The 21,001-nt window shown below is 39.3% G+C and overlaps 1 pseudogene; it reads right to left on the minus strand.

The window, feature by feature from the left end:
- LOC137036194 (sacsin-like) overlaps positions 1-13,865 on the minus strand; it is a 29,179-nt pseudogene extending 15,314 nt beyond the window's left edge.
- Between the last annotated feature and the right edge of the window lie 7,136 nt (positions 13,866-21,001).

Here is a 21,001-nt window from a genome sequence, read left to right on the forward strand (position 1 = left end):
CCAGCTATCAGAAGAGTTCTGGATGAACTTTTGTTTTTTAGATCCTCGCCCTGATCATATAAATGACACAGAGACAAAATCTGCACTCATCGAAGAGATGGTGGGAGTGGAGGACGAAGAGACCGCTGCCAGTGGAGAAGAAGGGCAAGTGATGGTGCCACCACCAGTAAAGAAAAAGACTCTTGGAGACTTACTGAAGTCACAGGCAACCTCCGTATCAGCGCCCATACCCAAGAGAGTGCGAGGGCAGATAACGCATGAGGAGTGCATTGACTCCAACGCGAATCCACTGTCCTAGTGGTGCAATAATCAGTCTAGATTTCCGCTGCTAAAAGTGTATCTGTGCAACGAGCACAAATTGATAAAAGAATACATATTATACAAACACTTAATATTAAATAGTATTAGATGATTAGTTAATTGCATCTGATAGATTATACTTTCAATAAAACATTTGCAATGGGTTTGTAAAAGCTGTTTTTATGCATTTTTTGGCCTGAGTTTTTGTTGCATTTACACTGTTTTGACCAGTAAACAGTAAATCACTTTGTGAAGCAATTTGTTTTGCGTTCTCCCATCACTAATATTTAGTAGTGGAAGTTTAGCTAGCTATAATTAGCTAATTCGGCAAATGGTAATTGGTATCGCAATGCTTTGATAACATTAGCAAAGCATAGCAATTGCTTAGAGAGTAGGGCAATATAGAAGATGTTTGAAAAACCTGTTCTCAAACTAAGCCAATGCTCTACTCAACACCATGATGGTAAAGCTCCGGAAAAAAAAACACACATATCAGAAACTCTTCAAAACTGGCGTAGCATTAAAGCATTAAATACTACTAAATCCTCCACTTAACATTAATCTTGCAAAAAAAAAAAACAAACAAACAAAAAAACATAATGCTTAATTTTAACATTTATACTCCATTTCGAGTGTCATGGCAAAGCATGCTGAGCAAAACATGCTGTGAAATAGAAATCCCAGTTTCAGTTAAATTTAAGTTTGTCTAAATTAAAAAAACAAGTTCATAAAACTCAAAACAATGAAACCATTCAGACTACTAGGGGTGACCCCAAAGAAGATTCGATGCTTCGATAAGAGGAGCCTGATTCTGACCCTGATTGAATACCAATCTCACAGTCAAATCTTTGCAGAGGTGTTATAAAATGAGGATCATGCAATTTGAACTATATGGGGGTGCTCAATGTCTGATTCACATAGAACTACCGTTTTTTTTTTTTTTTTCCCAATAAGTTAATGTACAGGCTATTATGATAATGCTGTAAATAAAAAGTGTGAAAAGAAAGAAAAGATCTGTGACCGACAGAGGAGCCTCTTGGCGGCAGGGATTTAAATTGTTTGCAATGTTTGGCGTAAGAAAATCTAAAGTGTGGATGCACTTTAAAATGCAAAAGATGATGCAAAAAAGAAAGATGCAAGTTGTGCCAACAGCTATTGTCCTACCACTCAACAACATCAAACATGGCCTTCCACTTAAAACAAATTTCTTACCATTAAGATTCTGGGCAAGCACAAGTCTGTCCACTCTTTAATTACAGTGCCCTCTACTAATATTGGCACCCTTAGTAAATATAAGCAAAGGCTGCTGTGAAAATAAATCTACATTGTTTATCCTTTTGATCTTTCATTTAAAAAAAATCACAAAAATCGAATCTTCCATTGAAAGACAACAATTGAAAATGGGGGGAAACTCACATTATGAAATAAATATTTTTTCTCTAGTTCACATTGGCCACAATTATTGGCACCTCTAGATATTCTTATAAGTAAAATATCTCTGAAGTATATTCCTATTCATATTTACATTTTTTTTAGCACACCAGGGTGATCATGAACATGAAATTGTCCAGCCATGACTTCCTGTTCCACAGGAGTACAAACATGAGGAAACACAAAGGCCAAATTCCCTTAATCATTCATCACAATGAGTGAAACCAAAGAATATACTGTAGTTCTGATGTGCAGCAAAAGAGTGTTGAGCTTCACAATTGTAACGGTGGTACCCTAAACTATTGGAATTTAATTAAATAAATTCAAAATCTTTGCTAATTCGGGCGCCAGGCAGACTCAAATCTACCACATTAAATTAACTGTTTAACCCAGGATAAACTCAAACCACCAGTTACACAATTTAAATGTCAAAACAATATATTGGAATTCACAAAAAACATCCAACACAATTTCAATCTTATCAAATTGTAATTGTAAGGTCAGAGTTGGAAAAACACTTTCACAGAGAAAATCCAGACAATGACACAATTGCAAAAAAGTCCCTTTGATATAGGCTGTCGCAATTAAACCAGGGGGTTAAGAGTTCGTGTCTCAATCAAAAAAAAAAAAATAATATTATCACAAAACCAAACATTAAGGTTGGCAAAACACTTCAATAAACCAACAACAAACAAAATTTCAATAATCAAAATATTCAGAAAAACAACAGTTCAAAAATCAAACGTTTTTACCCCAGAAAGAAAAAAAACAAGAAAAGCTTTAAAGATAAAGAAAATTAATGTGTGTGTGTGTGTGTGTGTGTGTGTGTGTGTGTCTCTTGTACTGAGGCGAATAATGTCGGGGAAGTTTTTGGACTTTTTTTAAAGTGCGTTATTGGTACGTTAGGGGATACCTGAGTTGAGTTGAGTTGAGTTGAGGCGGGACTCGGCCGTTTTAAGACCCAACAGTTCAGCAGTCGACATCGGTGGGGCGATATGACAGTGCAGCAATTAATTCCTCTGTGTACGGTGAACTGAAGACGGAAACAACAGAAACCGGCAGCCTTCCGTCCATGCCAGGCAACGCTCTGCAAACAGCCCCGGTGACGAAGGATCAAGCGAGCTCAGCAGACAAACACTGAAGCGATAGGATCCAGCACCTGTGGTCATCCGCGCCAGGAAGATCCATCACAACGGCATGTGCATAATTAAACGCAGCAACCTGGCGTGCACATAATTTGAACAGCCCGCGACTCAGCCACTATTGTTGGCCGCCCTCTCATGCAAACTCAACACGTCACTCACTACTTCCGTTGCTCCTTCCACTTCCTCTTTTATTCAGGTATTTCCGTTCAATCAGTCACGCCTTTCTCCCGACTGATTATGACAATTTATTTTTTTTTTTAAAACAGTGCGGTATAATTCCAAAACCGTCACATTCCCCCTCCCCTGGAAAAACAACCCATGGTTGAAGATTTTAAGCGTTAAAATCCCTGAAACTCCTCTTCTTCATCAGAGGTGTCTTGGAATATTTTTAGGAGTTTTTCCTTGCCTTGGGACTCTAATTCTTCAGCTGTCGGGTAACACTGTTTCATATTGCACACATGAATTGTGCGGACATCTTCCCCCGTAGTTTCCAGTGCCACGCGGTAATTGAGTGGACCCAGCTGTTTTATTACACGGTAAGGACCTCTCCATTTCCTGGCTAGTTTAGCAGTGAATTTAGCTTTTGCGCTAGACTGTGGAAAGTTCCTTATCCACACACGGTCTTGCTCTTTAAATGTTAGATCTCGTCGATGTTTGTTGTAGTTTCTCGTTTGTCTAACATGAGCTTTTTTGCTGTTTTCCACAGCTTTGGACTGAAGCTGAGTTAAACAATGAACAACATCGTATGCTGGCACATCAGGAGTGAGGTTTTTTCCTTGGAGGAGTTTGTCCATTGGACCCTGCAGCTTTCTTCCAAGTTGCAGTTCAGCAGGGGTCATTCCTATAGTCTCCTGGACAGCAGAATTGATGGCAAATCTGAACTCTGGCAAGTATTGATCCCACTTGTTGTGATTTTCATCCAGGTAGGCGGCAATCATGTACTTAAGGGTGCGATTGACTCTCTCAGTCATATTGGTCTGAGGATGGTATGCAGTAGTCAGTTTAGGCGTTACATTCCACTTTTCGCAGACCTCCTTAAATACAGATGACACAAATTGTGTCCCTCTATCAGACAACAGGAAATCAGGTACACCCCACCTGGTCAGAATTTCCTTCCTGAAAATGGCAGCAACTGTTTGGGCAGTGGCATTTCTCATGGGGAACATTTCAACCCAACGCGTGAAGTAATCAACAAAGACTAAGAGATATTCATTTCGGTTGGAACTACACGGTAAGGGCCCCATTATGTCCACACCTAGCATTTCATTGGGGTGATGGACAGTAGTGTGTTGCATTTTTCCAGCAGGTTTTTGGTTGTCATTCTTAAGTTGTTGACATTTTATGCATCTCTTTACCCACTGCTTGACATCATTCCATATTCCTGGCCAAAAAGCCACTTCTTGAATTCTCTTATAGGTCTTATAAATTCCTCCATGACCACTCAAGGGACTGGCATGGTAATGCTGAAGGATCTGTGGAATGAGGATACTGGGAACACACACACGATAATGCAGCTGGTTGTCAGCCAGGTGAGCTTTACGGTAAAGCTTGTCTTCTAATACCTCATATTGCTCTTTCAAGTTGGCATCACCTTCTGCCATAGTTTGTAATATTTTCATGATCACCAAGTCTTTGTGCTGTTCTTCCCAGATCTTATCCAAAGAGATTGGGAGATCTTCTGGCTCCTTGTGGCTGGCATACAAATTGCAACTGACACTGATGGGGATTCGAGAGAGCGCGTCAGGTGCCACATTTAGCCTTCCCTTCCGGTATTCGACAATGAAATCGAATCTCTGCAGTCGCAGAGCCCATCTAATCAAACGACTGGAGGTCTTGGTGGACCCCATCACCCACTGCAGTGCAGAGTGGTCAGTAACAACAGTAAACAACTTGTGTTCAAGATAATGCTGCCACTTCTCCAGAGCCCAAACTACTGCCAAACACTCCTTTTCCGTTGCAGAGTAATTCACTTCAGCTTTATTCAAAGCTCTGCTTGCATAGGCTATGACTTCCTCTTTTCCATGGTCCTTCTGTGTCAACACAGCACCCAGACCGGTCTCACTAGCGTCTGTGTAGACAATGAAAGGATGTTGTAAATTGGGATGTCCCAAGATAGGAGGTGTCATCAAGCTTAGTTTCAACTGCTCAAATGCCTGCTGACAATGTAGCGTCCACTGGAAAACTTTGCCTTTCTTCTTCAGGGCATTAAGGGGTTCAGCGAGCTGGGAGAAGTGTGGGACAAACCGGTGGTACCATCCGGCCAAACCAAGAAATCGCTGGACCTCCTTGAGGTTTCTTGGGACTGGGTAAGTACGAATAGCCTCAACTTTGTTGGGGTCAGCAGAGATGCCTTGAATACTCACAACATGGCCTAAGAATGTTAATTCCTGCAGACAGAATTTGCTTTTTTTAAGGTTGATAGTCAGACCAGCAATTTGCAGTTTGTGAAGAACACTCTGGATGTCAAGGAAGTGCTGTTCGATAGTTGGAGAATAGATGATAATATCATCTATATACACAAAGCAGTTCTGACCACGTAGTTCACCCAAGACCATTTCCATTAGTCTCTGGAAAGTAGCTGGGGCATTTTTCAATCCAAACGGCATAACATTAAACTGAAATAGTCCAAATGGGGTAATAAACGCTGTCTTTGCTATACTTTCAGGGTCCATGGACACCTGCCAGTATCCACTGTTCAAATCAATAGTGGAAAAAATGGCAGCTCCAGAGAGAGATTCCAAGATCTCTGTGATGTTTGGCAGTGGATATGCGTCACTTTCCGTAATAGCATTTACCTTACGGTAGTCTACACAAAACCGGAGGCTCCCATCTTTTTTGGGGACAAGGACGACCGGTGAGGCCCAGCCGGAATGGGAAGGTTTCACAATGCCAGCACTCAACATCTCTTCCAGTTGTGTTTCCACAACAGCTTGTTTGGTAGAAGACATACGATATGGTCTCTGTTTTATTGGTACTTGCTGGGTGAGGTAAATATGATGTTGGAGAACATCAGTGCGACCAGGTCTAAGTGCACACACTTGTGGATTGGCCTCCAGGACTTGACGTAGCTGGCTTTTTCCATCAGCTGGTAGATGGGCTTCATTCACAGCATTGTCAATAAAGTTTTGAATGTCCATGTCATCTATGCTAAATGCAAGCTGGGGTTGAGGAGGAGGAACTGAACTCAAGAGAGAAACACTCTGGTGGGTATTACCTTGGTGCTTTCCTTTCCTGGGTCTATTCTCAGGCACACTTGCACTACCTGGTTGAAATGGATAATCCACATCAGGGGTAGATTTGAAGGCATATTTTTTGTCGATTACATTTATTTGTAAACCACTAAAGAAGATAAAATCCAGTCCAAGGACTACTGCATACGCCAGAGCTTTGGAGCCTATAACTGCAGCTGGCATAGTGAACACTTGGTCATGGAGGCCAATTGCAACATTCAGCCAACCAAGAGGAACCTCGGCTTCCCCGTTAGCCAAATACAGGGGTCCCAGTGTCCAAGGTTGGAGATCACTAGGTGACTGAACAAGATTCTTCCACAGAGTCTCATGGATGAGGGTATAGCTTGCACCCGTGTCCACAATGGCTTTCCCCTTCCATGAGCCAATACTGACAGGAACAATTAACTGTTGTGGTACACTGACAGGATTTTTAAGAATAGTAGATGCACTTCCAGATGTGATGGTAGACATGGGTTTATCTGGGAGTGTTTGAAAGTTGTTCGTAGGTGTAGAAGTTATTGAATTGTTGGAAGGTTGGCCAGGCTGCTTAGGTGAGTGGAAATTCCGTTTGTTACTGTGTGGCTGATGACCTGAAACCTGGGGTTGTTGAGCTGGAGAAATGAAATAAGGACAGGTACCTGGTGCATGAAATCCTTTACAACGCCAACATTGTACAGTAGGTTGAGTAATAGTAACCCCTTTGGGTTGTGCTACAACAGGTTTGGAACCAGCTTTACCATCACATTGCTTCTGTTGTTCATGGTCTTTCTCCAGCTGGTGACCCAGACGAACCAATTCTTCCACAGTGGTTACACGGCTACGAAGGTGACTGGCGAGGTAAGGTTTTATGTTTTTAAGAATCATCTTAACAATGTCTGCTTCAGTTAAACTTGGTTTCCACCTTTTGCAGAGAGCTCTGTAGGTGAAGGCGAAATCCCTAATGGACTCCTTTTCCCCTTGAATCCTGTGGCGGACACGTTCCGCCAACTCATCTTCATAGTCCTCAGCTAAAAAAGCTGCAAGAAAAGCAGACTGAAACGCACTCCATGTTGTAATGGATGATCTTGCTACTTCCCACCAATCACGGGCAGTGCCGTATAAAACTGTCCTGAAGGTGGCCAAGATGTCAGCATCCATTAAAGGATGTACAGCAAGAAAGTCTAGACAACGTGTTACATATAACAAAGGATCCGGGTCATCAGCTGACCTTCCAAATGTGGGAAATGTTAACTTAATGTGGTCACTTTTAACAACAGTAGTAGCAGCAGCTGCTGAAGTTACTGGTGGTGGAGGTAAAGGATTATGAAGAATAATACTTTTCCCACTTAAGTCAGCCATTCTTTCCTCTTGACTTTCAAACTTTGCTTCCATTTTGGTTTGCAGTTCTTTCATGTTGATGAACAATTTGTCAGTAAGTAAAGACAATTGACTACTTTCTGTCAGCAGTTGACCACAATCCCTTTGAAAATGCTGTTGAACTGCTTTAATGTCCAGCTGAACCTCAGACTGCAACTGTTGCACCATGAAGCGCACTTCTGACAACAAGGTATTCTCTATCTTTTGGATTTCTTTAGTTATCATAAATTTCATAGCTGTAATTGTCTGGTCTGACTCAGTTTCAGCTTGCTGCTTGTTTGTAGATAAAGTTGTGGAGAGTTGTTGCTTGATTTCATCAATCTTTCCAGCAAGTGTAGTAATCTGACTCTCATGACTGGACGAATTGGATTTTAGTTCCTTGGTAAGTTCAATTACAGCTCTTTCTTGTTTGGTCATGAAATCGTTCAGCTGATCCCAGTTACCTTGAGCTTGTGCAGTGAGATAACCAATCTCTCTTCTAGGCGTTGGGAGAATCCCAGGCAGGTCATACTGTACCCCTGAAGATGGAGAAGGTGAAGAGGCCGTGGCTGAGGATGATACTCCATGTGGTGGAGTGCATAATTGCATGGGTACTGGATTTTCCTGTTCCTGTGGGAAGCGTTGAGCTGGAGTGCTGCCACCTAATGGTGGGGATGCAAACTGCACATGGGCTCCTGGTTGCACAATACGACTGAACTGGGTGGGCGTGTGACAGAAGGTAGGGATATAGGATTCCTGTGGAGCTTGACGGTGCACAGGTGGCCAATTAGGGGTAGCCACATCTGGAACGTCCATCTCAACAAAGGTTGAGTGTGGGATAAGCTGCTCTGCCATGTTTATGTAAAGGAAATGTGTTATCAAAAAATAAAAAAATAGAATTGTTATTCAGTATTGTGTATATCAGTATATACAATTTACATTATCTTTCATTTGCACAATTATAATTCACATTTCATACAGTGCAAAGCATTAAAGCAATTGTCCCACCAGTCAATCAAAACAAAAAATGTGAACAGCAATTTGTAAGGTAATTAGTCAAGTCAATCAAGTCACCAATTACAACAATTGATATTCAATGCAATCACATAATGTTTCAATTAAACAGCTCCTATTTCATAAAGAATGTGGGGCAACCATCAAAATTCAGTTTTACAATAAGTAAAAAAAATTACAAGTTTGACAAGTTAACGGGATTTCTAATTCAGTTCAAACACATCAAGTCCAAAAACTCCAAAACTTTCCCTTTACATGACTTTTCAAAATACACAACAATTCAAGTACCAAATTCAAAAAGTCAATGTATATTCACATTCAAAATTATTCACATTCAGTTATCTGAGGGTCCCTGTTCGGGCGCCACTTATGTAACGGTGGTACCCTAAACTATTGGAATTTAATTAAATAAATTCAAAATCTTTGCTAATTCGGGCGCCAGGCAGACTCAAATCTACCACATTAAATTAACTGTTTAACCCAGGATAAACTCAAACCACCAGTTACACAATTTAAATGTCAAAACAATATATTGGAATTCACAAAAAACATCCAACACAATTTCAATCTTATCAAATTGTAATTGTAAGGTCAGAGTTGGAAAAACACTTTCACAGAGAAAATCCAGACAATGACACAATTGCAAAAAAGTCCCTTTGATATAGGCTGTCGCAATTAAACCAGGGGGTTAAGAGTTCGTGTCTCAATCAAAAAAAAAAATAATATCACAAAACCAAACATTAAGGTTGGCAAAACACTTCAATAAACCAACAACAAACAAAATTTCAATAATCAAAATATTCAGAAAAACAACAGTTCAAAAATCAAACGTTTTTACCCCAGAAAGAAAAAAAACAAGAAAAGCTTTAAAGATAAAGAAAATTAATGTGTGTGTGTGTGTGTGTGTGTGTGTGTGTGTCTCTTGTACTGAGGCGAATAATGTCGGGGAAGTTTTTGGACTTTTTTTTAAAGTGCGTTATTGGTACGTTAGGGGATACCTGAGTTGAGTTGAGTTGAGGCGGGACTCGGCCGTTTTAAGACCCAACAGTTCAGCAGTCGACATCGGTGGGGCGATATGACAGTGCAGCAATTAATTCCTCTGTGTACGGTGAACTGAAGACGGAAACAACAGAAACCGGCAGCCTTCCGTCCATGCCAGGCAACGCTCTGCAAACAGCCCCGGTGACGAAGGATCAAGCGAGCTCAGCAGACAAACACTGAAGCGATAGGATCCAGCACCTGTGGTCATCCGCGCCAGGAAGATCCATCACAACGCCATGTGCATAATTAAACGCAGCAACCTGGCGTGCACATAATTTGAACAGCCCGCGACTCAGCCACTATTGTTGGCCGCCCTCTCATGCAAACTCAACACGTCACTCACTACTTCCGTTGCTCCTTCCACTTCCTCTTTTATTCAGGTATTTCCGTTCAATCAGTCACGCCTTTCTCCCGACTGATTATGACAATTTATTTATTTTTTTTAAAACAGTGCGGTATAATTCCAAAACTGTCACACAATATAGAAAATGGCTGTAGGAAAATAGCTAAAGCACTGAAAATCCAGAATCATGGTAATAATTAAGAAGTTCCAAACAATTAAAGATGTTACAAATCTGCCTGGAAGAGGACGTGTGTCTAAATCGTCCTAATACGCGGTGAGGAGGAAAGTCACTCCAAGGACTCCAAAGACTCTCCAAGGATCACAGTTGGAGAATTGCAGAGATTAGTTGAGTCTTGAGCCTCAGAAAGCCTAAAAAATATCAAACAGTACCTACAACCCTTGGGGGGTTTTCAAAAAAATCCTCTGCTCTCATCCAGAAACAATCTCCAGCATATTCAGACTGGAACTTCAACCGGGACCGGCTTCTATGGTCAGATGAAACTAAAACAAGAGCTTTTTGGTAGCAAACCCACCAGATGGGTTTGGTGCACACATGGATAAAAAAGTATCCCATGTGTACAATGAAATATACTGCTGGATCTTTAATGCTGTGGGCCTATTTTTCTGCTGGAGGTCCTGGACATCTTGTTCAGATATATGGTATCATGGATTCTAGCAAATACCAACAGATAAAAAATCAAAACCTGACCGCTTCTGCTAGAAATCTTATAATGGGCTGTGGCTGGACCATCCACCAGGACAATGATCCAAAACAAACATCAAATCCAACACAAAAATGATCACTGAGCATAAAATGAAGCTTCTGCCATGGCCGTCCCAGTCCCCTGACCTGAACCCTAAAGACAATTAGTGGAGTGAACTGAAGAGAAGAAGCACCAACATGGAGCTGGAATCTGAAGGATCTGGAGAGATTCTGCATGAGGGAATGGTCTCTGATCTCTCGTCAGGTGTTCTCCAAACTCATCAGGCATCATAGATGAAGACTCAGAGCTGTTATCTTGGGAAAAGGAGGTTGCATGTCCGCATGCCCTCCGCATGCCCTCCGCATGTCAACAATCACGTGTGTTTCATGTTTATTTTCACGCCTTCAGTTATAAGTTATAAAACATGTAAACATGTAAAACATGTAACTTCATCTTATAAAACATGATGCATTGCTGTTATCCCCTAATTGCCACTTTTGGACACAGTGGCTGTGTTTATTTGTTTACATAGTCTTGCTTTAACAGACATTAATAAAAGACAACACTGCAAAAACAGTTTACTGTAAAGCTGTTATATTCATATATTTATTGTCCAACATTCCCAATTTTTCTGATGCATGTCTTTAATTTAATTTCACATGTTGTATTAATTCAGTGTTTATAATGCTAATATTTGAACTTTAAAGAATTTTAACCCAAACTAACTGGGTTTCTAGAGAGCAAACTTTTTTGTGAAAAAAGTGGAAGACTTAAACACAAAGTGTGTAAATTAAACTGTTAAAAGGATTTGATGATCACTAGCGATAGTATTTAATTCTGTGTTGTCATCATTCAGGTTTGACTGTTAGTTTTAATATACTTTTTTTACTAATATTGCCATATTGTCATTTTTTCAGCTGATATTGCCATAGAAACTAGTGGACCCCTTTCGCTTTCACCCCAAAATGGCGGAAACGCAGAGCTGCTGCTGGGCGCCGGTGTTACAATGGAATGTTTCACTTCTTGTTAGTGTTTATTCTTTGCCGATGTCGAACACACCTAATGTCTTTAAATGAGTCTTGGTCTGCCTGTCATGTGACTGATCACATGACAGGATACAGGAAATAGCCAGCATAAAGGAGGCAGCATATGGCAGCATGGCAATCAAACAGTCTCTCACAAACTGGTGATCAATGGCTGGCTGGACCTTTTGGCTGGCACTTTTAAAGGACTTTCCTTTCCAGTATAATTTGGATCAACACTTCCACAAACTTTGTATATACACCGGTGGACACTTACACAGTGAGACTGGCGACACACTAGGTTTCTGTTTTATGGTATGGTGAAAACGGACTCTACTTTTAACAGCCTGTACAATTGTGTTGTGTTAAGTTCCTTGTGTTTATTGTAAATACATTTTATTTATTCACTTTACAACTGTTGTTGTATGTCTCATCTTTTTAAACACTCTTCTCACACAGTATAATCTGAGTCTCATGTAATTCAACCTTTTGGGCTGAGTGTTACACTGTGATTATGTTTAGCTAAAAAGATTGCCACTCCAGTTTAGTGTGTGTTGTTGTCTCTGCAGATAAAAAGACAAAGCTGGCAATTCTGGCTATACTTTTGTTATTTGAATTTATTTTATTTTTATTTTATGTATTGATCACTCAGGGTTATCTAATTTAACTATTTATGGCTTGTGTTTTGAATATATGTTCCCCTGCACTTTCTGTGTTTTGCATACATTTGTTTAGCACCTTGTGACATGATTCTGACTTTATTTTTTTTATTTATTTTTTATTATTATTTATTAGAAAGGTATATTCCGTTCTAATTTAATTCTGTAAATTATTTTATTTTTGGTGCATTGATGTTGCGCTGTCCTTAAGAGCTTGCTTGCCAATTTAATTTGATTTGCCGACATGTGAAATGCAAATCCTTTCTGCTTTCTATACGTTTTCTTTTAAGGAAAAGATTTATGACTGTTTATCCACATTTCATTTTAACCTAAAGGGAAAAATGCATTGTCAGTTTTGTCTATCACTTGACAAGCAGTTTTGGTTGCTGAATTAGAAAGTTGTTTGTGTGCTGTGTGTGAAAGAAAACAAAAGTTGACTACCTGGTGTCTTACACAAATACCTTGATACTGTCCGAGCTCTTCAGTCCACAGGCTCTGAGTCCCATAATGCCTCTCATCATGAATAAACACCACACGTGAAGCTCCTGCATCATCTGCATTCTGTATCAGCTCCTGATATGATACAGCAGAAATATTATCAACAGATACGATGAGATATAAGATACACACCATTTGACAATGATACAAAAGTGTTCAGACAATATTTAATGTTTTTTTTTGCCCACCTTCAATATTTGTCCTCCATCTGGGTACCTTCTCAAAATTTCTTTCAAGTAATCAATGAACGGTGGAGACGTCGCACCAAATTTATTTCTGCATTGAACAATGGAAAGTTTATCACAAACTGTACAAAACCAACACGATCACATGAGAACGCGTATCAATAGTACGAGTTTGTAATCTCGTAGAATATATACGCCAAAATGAGTTTTGGCGTGCTTATGGTACGCAGTTTTTCGCGTGCATATGATACGCACTTGGGGAGGATGGGGGGGGGGGGTGGCGGGTTCGTACGTATAATACGCCATAAAGTGCGTATCATATTCACGCGCAAAACAGCGTACCATAATCACGCCGAAACTCATTTTGGCGTATTCTACGAGATTATAAACTCGTACTATTGAAACGCATTTTCGTGTGATCGGGCTCTACAAAACACATACAGAGAAAATTCAAGGTTCATTGTGTAATAGACTAAATACAAAATCATCTTAAGTTAATTGTTAGTATGCCTGAGATCATTTGTAAAACACATAATTTGTAAAACATAATAGCCTACTCTTTTTTTTCATAAACATGCATTATCTGATGACTCTCCATTAACACTCCACCATATTAGTTCTGGGGTAAAGCATAAAACTGTCTCTGAGGAGATAATAAACAAACAATAAACCGTCTGTAATGAATCCAAACAAGGAACACTTAGGAGTATCTACAGGAAATATAACAAAACCACAATATAACAACGATGATAACAGACAATTGAACTAGGAAAAAACAGGGCTTAAATACAAACAGGGATAATTAACGTAACCAGGAACATGTGAACTCAATCAAAAACCACAGAGACAAACTAACACAGGCAAACAGGAACATAAACTGAACATAATCATTACAAAAACATGCAGTGAATAAAACCACATACTTCTTTTTCTTCTTTTGCCTCGATGCTGAACTCATTGTGCTTCTTTACATTCTCCTGTGTGGTTAAAAATGAAAACTGTTTAAAAACAATTAACTTCCATATTCTCAAAAGAAGCCTTTTTTGAACAGTTATTCCATAGTAATTGTTATAATAATATTGTAAATGCAATTTATTTTTTTATTCATACAAAGTAGCTAGTTAGTCTTGCCTTCTTAGGTCTCATGTGACCTATAGCTAAAGTCTGCTCATGAGATTACATACAACTTGCAGAATCTGCAAAATGTTACTCTTTAAAAAAAAAAAAAAAAAAAAAAGAGGGATTATAAAAATTGCATTTTGTCCTTTATTTTGTACTGCCCTGAATAAGCTAAACTGATTTTTCCATACAGTCACAAGACAAATTTACACAACTGAACCAGTTCAAAACTTCACATACAGCACACTTGAACCTTATACTGTGTGTTTTTACCTGGATGATCTTCCACTGTTTCATGTTTTGTGATAGTTTTTCAAGAGTCCTTTGATTGTCCTGGGCTGTGTTTCCCAACAGCATTGTATAAGTTTATCTTAGAACCGCAGCATAGTATGCTTTTGAGAAACGCATCTCTGAGCAGTTAAACTGCCCACTGTTCTTTAGAAAAATCTTAGGTAACGCTTTAGATTACAGCCTGGAAAATACTGTGTAATTACAACAAATTTACAATATAACTTTAGATAATTATAGGAATAAAGGGGTAACAAATAAATTAAACTGCAAGTATTTTAGAACTAAGGGGTACTTGATAGACAATAATCTTACTTTTGGGAGCATTTTAGCGAGAAAGTGCAGTCATTAAGTGCATTGATAAAGTTGTTTCATAATCATGTAAGTAAATAAGCTATAGAAATTTACAAAAGTGATTTTATATACACATAAGGCACTGTCATGTTGCTTGCAGAAACAGAAGAAGGCAGAAGAATATATATCAACACGAGAAACAATGGTGTTTTGGTGGCTGATGGCATCTGGGGAACAACCGATGTCAACGAGGCAGATGGATCCCTGGGTGCAGATCGAGAGCCAGTGGCACTGAGTGGAGTTACAGGTTCTGGAGGCCTATAGGTGACTGGAGCAATGACAGTGTGACTGAGGACAGAGGGAGAAACCTGCTGCAGTCGAAGGGGTGGAGGGTCGGTGCGTAGTGAACGTCATTTTATTATTGCAGTTTATAAAGCGTTAAAATATATGTTTAAATTACATATTAAAACTAGTGTAGGAAAGAGCAAATGTAAATTATATTATTGAATTTGAATAATCATTTTGCTCCAAATGTTGCACATATGGTATGGAAAATGTAAACTTAATACAGAAATGCATTGCCATTTTACATATTATTTTTCAAATTGAATATTGCTACCCAAACAGTATGCGTCCATAGGAGGACAAAGGAGCAGATACCAGTCTTGCTGCTGGGTTGTTGCCCTTCTACGTCCCTGTAACAGCCTGTCTCCTGGTATCTCCTCCATGCTCTTGAAACCGTGCTGGGAGACACACCAAACCTCTTGTCTTGCTGTTGCCTCTTCAGTGCACCTGTTGTTACTTTTATTTGCACCAAAGCAGTCAAATCACTTGCACCAAATCACTTATCCTTCCTAATTGGACAGATTGATATCCCTGAAGTTTAATTGACTGTGGTTAATTTTTAAATGTTATTATACTGTGATGATTGAGTGTTCCGTTCATTTTTTTGAGAAGCATATTTGACTGTTTTGTTGTTGTTGTTGAACCTATTCTTCAATGCCTTCATCACAGTCTCCACTACATTGATACAGAGCTGCGCACTTTAAGGAGGCTCTTTTAAGGTGCTGCACCAGTGCATCCTCAGATGAGGGGATTTGTTCCATTCCTCTTCCTTTCTTTGTGAACAGCTTGAGATGAGCTCGATCAATGTTGAGTTGGCTGCTGGTGCGATCAAAGAGGAGTATTGTGAAGTGTTCCACAATAGAAATCACCTCCGCTGAATGCCTTTGGAGCCTTTGACAGGGAAGGCCTCTGTAGTCATGTCATCTGCAGTAGAGGTATATGGACAGGTCCTTTTCTTGCAGAATCTGCCACATGGAGTAGCATCCTTGTATCTGCCTCCTCATGTATGCAAGAGGCACTCTGATTTGATTATTGTGCAGGCCAGTACGCCATAACAGAAACTGAAGACTTTCTTGCTGTCTCATAGTTATCAATGGTGAAAAGCAGATTAGCAGATAGTCTTGATTCATACCTTCTGGTCTCCTTCAGTTGTTGCATGGTGTTAATGCTGTTGATGTGAATGTAACTATTGACTTTAGTTTAAAGTTAGATGGTATAAGTATTGTTCATAAAAAATGCAACAATAATTTGCTGTCATGTAGGATACCCCAGCTTAAAGTTTCTGGAATTCACGCTTCTGAGACATTAAGTGGGAGAAGACTTTTATGGTTTCCAGGAGATACTGTGTCATCAATAAGATTCAGGGGGTTTCTTTTAAAATTATTCGCAGTATTTACCCAGTAAATAAGGTTATATAAAGATTTAATAAAGATATTAATTTGAAATGTCTGTTTTGCTTTTGTAATTTGAATGATGAGACTATTTGTCATCTTTTGTTTTATTGTATTTGCACTAAATTATTCTGGTAGATTTTGAGGTCTTTTTTAAGGATATCTCTGGAACTGACATTACTTTGGAGGACAAAAAAGATTTTATTTTTCATAATAAGGAATGTAGCCAAATTTATAGAACATTGATGACTTTTTATAAAGCATAGATTGGCATGTTCTTTTGTACCATGTGCTATTACCCAACTTCATCTACAAAAGAAAAGATTTATTAGATTTATTAGATTTTTTTATATTTTATATTTTTATATTTTTTGATATTTTTTTAGATTTATTATTATTATTAATTTATTGTTGATGTTGTATATTTGTTTGTCTTGAATGTGATAATAATTTTAATACTGCAGAACAAATAAAAGTTTAAAGTCTTATATTCTTAATTAGGGAGTACATGGTTTTTAGACGTTACATTTGCATGCATGATCTTTTGCAGTACACTTGCTTAGCTATAGAGAAGCTGTTTGAGGCTGAAATGTGCTTTCATTTGTATTTTAATCAATGTCATATTTGATTGAATATTTAACCTGAACAGCACCAAAGTATTAATATGGTGAGGGAGGGGAGATGACACCTATAGAAAAAATTATAAAGAACAGGCCTAATATAATATACTTAGGCTGCTAAAGTTACACTTAGGTTACTACCATTAAACATTCATTAAAACAAAGAAAAAAGAAAGAAACAGAGAAGGATTATGAAAGCTTTTTTAAAAATTTAGTGTATTTCTAGACTAACCACTAGGTGTCAGTAGTGACACACATGAGAGAGAAGTGCTGTTGTCAACTGTTGCAGACTTAAAGGGATAGTTCACCAAAAATGAAAATTTGATGTTTATCTGCTTACCCCCAGGGCATCCAAGATGTAGAGGACTTTTTTTTTTCAGTCGAACGCAAATGATGATTTTTAACTGCAACTGCTGCCGTCTGTCAGTCAAATAATAGCAGTGATTGGGAACTTGAACAATAAGAGTTGAAAAAACTTCCATAGACAAATCCAAATTAAACCCTGCGGCTCGTGACGACACATTGATGTCCTAAGACACGAAACGATCGGTTTGTGCGAGAAACCGAACATTATTTATATAATTTTTTACCTCTAAAACACCACTATGTCCAACTTCGTTCAGCTTCCGGCAAGTGAGGTCTGATCGCGCTCTGACAACGGAAGTGATGTCTCGCGCTCATTGAAGTATATGGGCGAGACATCACTTCCGTCACCAGAACGCGTTTTTTGACCTCACTAACAGGAAGCTGAACAAAGTTGGACATAGTGGTGTATTAGAGGTAAAAAATTATATAAATACTGTTTGTTTTCTCGCACAAACCGATCGTTTCGTGTCTTAGGACATTAATGTGTCGTCACGAGCCGCAGGTTTTAATTTTGATTTGTCTAAGCAAGTTTTATTTACTGTTATAGTTGAAGTTCCCATCCACTGCTATTATTTGACTGACAGACGACAGCGGTTGCAGTTAAAAATCATAATTTGCGTTCGACTGAAGAAAAAAAGTCACCTACATCTTGGATGCACTGGGGGTAAGCACATTTTCATTTTTGGGTGAACTATACCTTTAAGATGTAATACAAATATATCTGTTTCAAACAGTTTCTCCATTGCAATGAGAAACAATACATCCTGTTTACTAGGGGATTTATAATTGCTTAAATACATATTATTATAAAGAGTGTTCTTGCCATTAAGCTACTTTTATTTTGATAGTATGGCAGTGACCAGGCTGTGTAGTGATAGGCCCTGTCCCAAATACACACTTTTGCTCTTCTGGACCTACAATGGCTGCCGTGTGTGTGTGTCCATTAATTCCACAAGATCGTAGCATGTCCCATTTGTCGATGTTCGTTTCAGAAGGGTGCTCGTAAGCGTGGCCCTCGATGCACACCTTTGCCAAGCCCTCAAGTGTTTAGAGTTCTATAACTAACCACTAGGTGTCAGTAGCATTACATTTACCAGTAGAGTGTGTAGATAAGGGCTGTATCTGAAAAGTTAGGGTACATTTACATGACACCAATATGCTTAAAACGGAGAATTTTTTCCTTTGAGTTTTACGTGTACAGACGACACCATTGTCAAAACCATCCCTATTCACACGAATCTGTGAATATGACTAAAAATGCTGGCAGGCCATTAGATGACAATAAAACACCATAGACTGAATGTGTAATGCGCATGACGTCGTCGTTTTCATAGATTCACCTTTTTGTCGTTTACACAGAGACCATTTTCAAAAACTTGCACTTTTCAAAAGTTTGCATTTTTAGGCCACCAAAATGCTGTTGTTGTGTAAATGAACAACCAAAATACATAAAAAGTTTTCCGTTTTTAGTTGAAAACGGTGTCATGTAAACGGCCCCTTAGGGTGCTTCTCAATACTCAAATTGATGCTTCCACTTCTTGGCTCCATCCTCCAGCCTGTGACCTGGAAACTGATCAAACTCAGCCATCTTTAAGAACATCTCAATTCTCTAATTGTACCACAAGGAGGCAAGGAATGAGGAGCGAGGACACTTCCTGAGGAGTTATGAGTGAGGATACACAGGTGCATCCTAAGGTGGGTGGAGCTGAGACGCCAGGAAAGGAAGCGAGGGAAGGAAACAAGGATGCACAAATAAGAAATAATAAGTACCCTTAGGCAGCTGACTGCCCTATCAGGCAGTGACCGTGTGTACCCTGCAGAAATTATGATGGGGTGCAGATTACGAACCGCACTTTCTTATCAAAACCAAACAAAAAAAATGCCTGAAAAGAAAACAAAAGCACTGGAAACAGAGACAAACAGCAAATTATGACAAGGCTTCAAAAGGCAAATCAGGACGGTTGACACAGTAAGACTGGAGGATTGCAGTACCTGGACTAAAAGAGCCACAGTCCTGGAGGAGGTGAACCCAAGATCTTACACTCTCAGGACAGAGGATGGTCAAATCCTGAGGAGAAATCAGAGGATTCTGTTGAAAAAAGGGACAGTACTTGTAGATACACAAACTGTGCAGAATCACCAACTACATCTGAAACACTTCCAGTTCTGGATGAAGAAATGCATTTAATGCATAATTCATTACACTTACCTGTAAAGTGTGCAGATTACGAGTCAGTAGAGTAGATGTGCTGTTGTTGTTTCTGCTCCTAACTTAAAATTAAATAAAAGATTGTTTGTTACAACACTGTTTCTTTACTGGATTACAAAACATTACAGGCTTCTTACTGTATGGCTTCCAGGACGAAAGAGGGGAACTGATTAATTTTGTTTACAGTACCAGTGTTAATATCGCTGTCAAGTCAAGTGATTGCCATGGATCTTGTTGCCCTGGTTCTGGAAGAGCTCATAGCTCATAGCAGGTGTTGTTGTGGTAGTGGACCCTGGAGTCATTCCTATCAACTCCAGAGGGAAGAAGCAGCAGATGCACTTGGGCGATGGCTTCTTTGCCGACCAGCTGGATCCCATATACTATGTGGAATGTGGAATGTGGAGAAGGAACCAGATGCCAGAAAAATCTGCATATGCAAATTTACAAATGAAGTATTTGGGGTGGTTTGGACAGCCTTGCCTCTTCCTCCACAAACATGAAGAGTCCTTGATGGAGTTATGCAGGAGCTAAACTGTCAGAATGCCTTGCAAACAAACAAACAACTACACAATTTGGCTCCATTTGGTCCTGTGGAAAGAGGATATCATTGAGGGAGCTTAAAAATATAGGAGTCTTTCAGAGTTATGTTATTTTGCCCCAAGACAGTATTGTGTGCCACAACACCAGTTGAGTAAAAATGCAGCACACATAGTGATGTTGCCTTTTCGTTGTCCAGGGACATTGACTGTGGCACTATGGCCAATAACATTTCTCACATTTCTCCTTTTATTGTGAAGTCTCTGGTATCACCAACAACATCTGAAACACTTCCAGTTCTGGATGAAGAAATGCATTCAATGCATCTTGTGAAAAGGGGCATAATAGGTCCCCTTTAAGTAGCAAAACTGATGACACACCAATCAGAATAAATAGGAGGATTGTGATAGAAAATGCATCCTAAAGCCCTATTCACATGGCATTAGTATTGCCTGGTGACCTCTAGTGATTTGTAATAATGCAGAGGTTGTAGGTGAACTTAATCCTGTGTGAATCAGCCATAGCCCTATTCAGATGGTAATTATTTCCAATGGGCACGTAATGTATTTTCAGCATTTACAGGGGTTAGTCTGTGATTTTGTTGCTGTCCAAATCTAGAATGTCAGTGTTTTTCTCCCACCACCCACATAACAGTCCCCCAGCTGAATTACCTACTTTTTTTTGAGAAACACCAAGGGCATGTGGTAATTTAATTGCCATCTGAATCAATGTCACACAGTTTATAAAAGGTGATTGATCTAAAAGTCATTCTGTAAACCCTTTTGACCACTGATACAGTTATAAAATGCCCAGTGTCTTTACATAAGAGACTGGCCCTTACCCTCTACAGACTTGCTGAATTTCATGATTTGGCCAACCTCTTTGGCATTGGCGTGAGCACAGCACACAACATGGCTTTGCACCA

The sequence above is a fragment of the Chanodichthys erythropterus genome, chromosome 14 (genome assembly GCF_024489055.1).
Source record: "Chanodichthys erythropterus isolate Z2021 chromosome 14, ASM2448905v1, whole genome shotgun sequence".
NCBI classification, from domain to species: Eukaryota; Metazoa; Chordata; class Actinopteri; order Cypriniformes; family Xenocyprididae; genus Chanodichthys; species Chanodichthys erythropterus.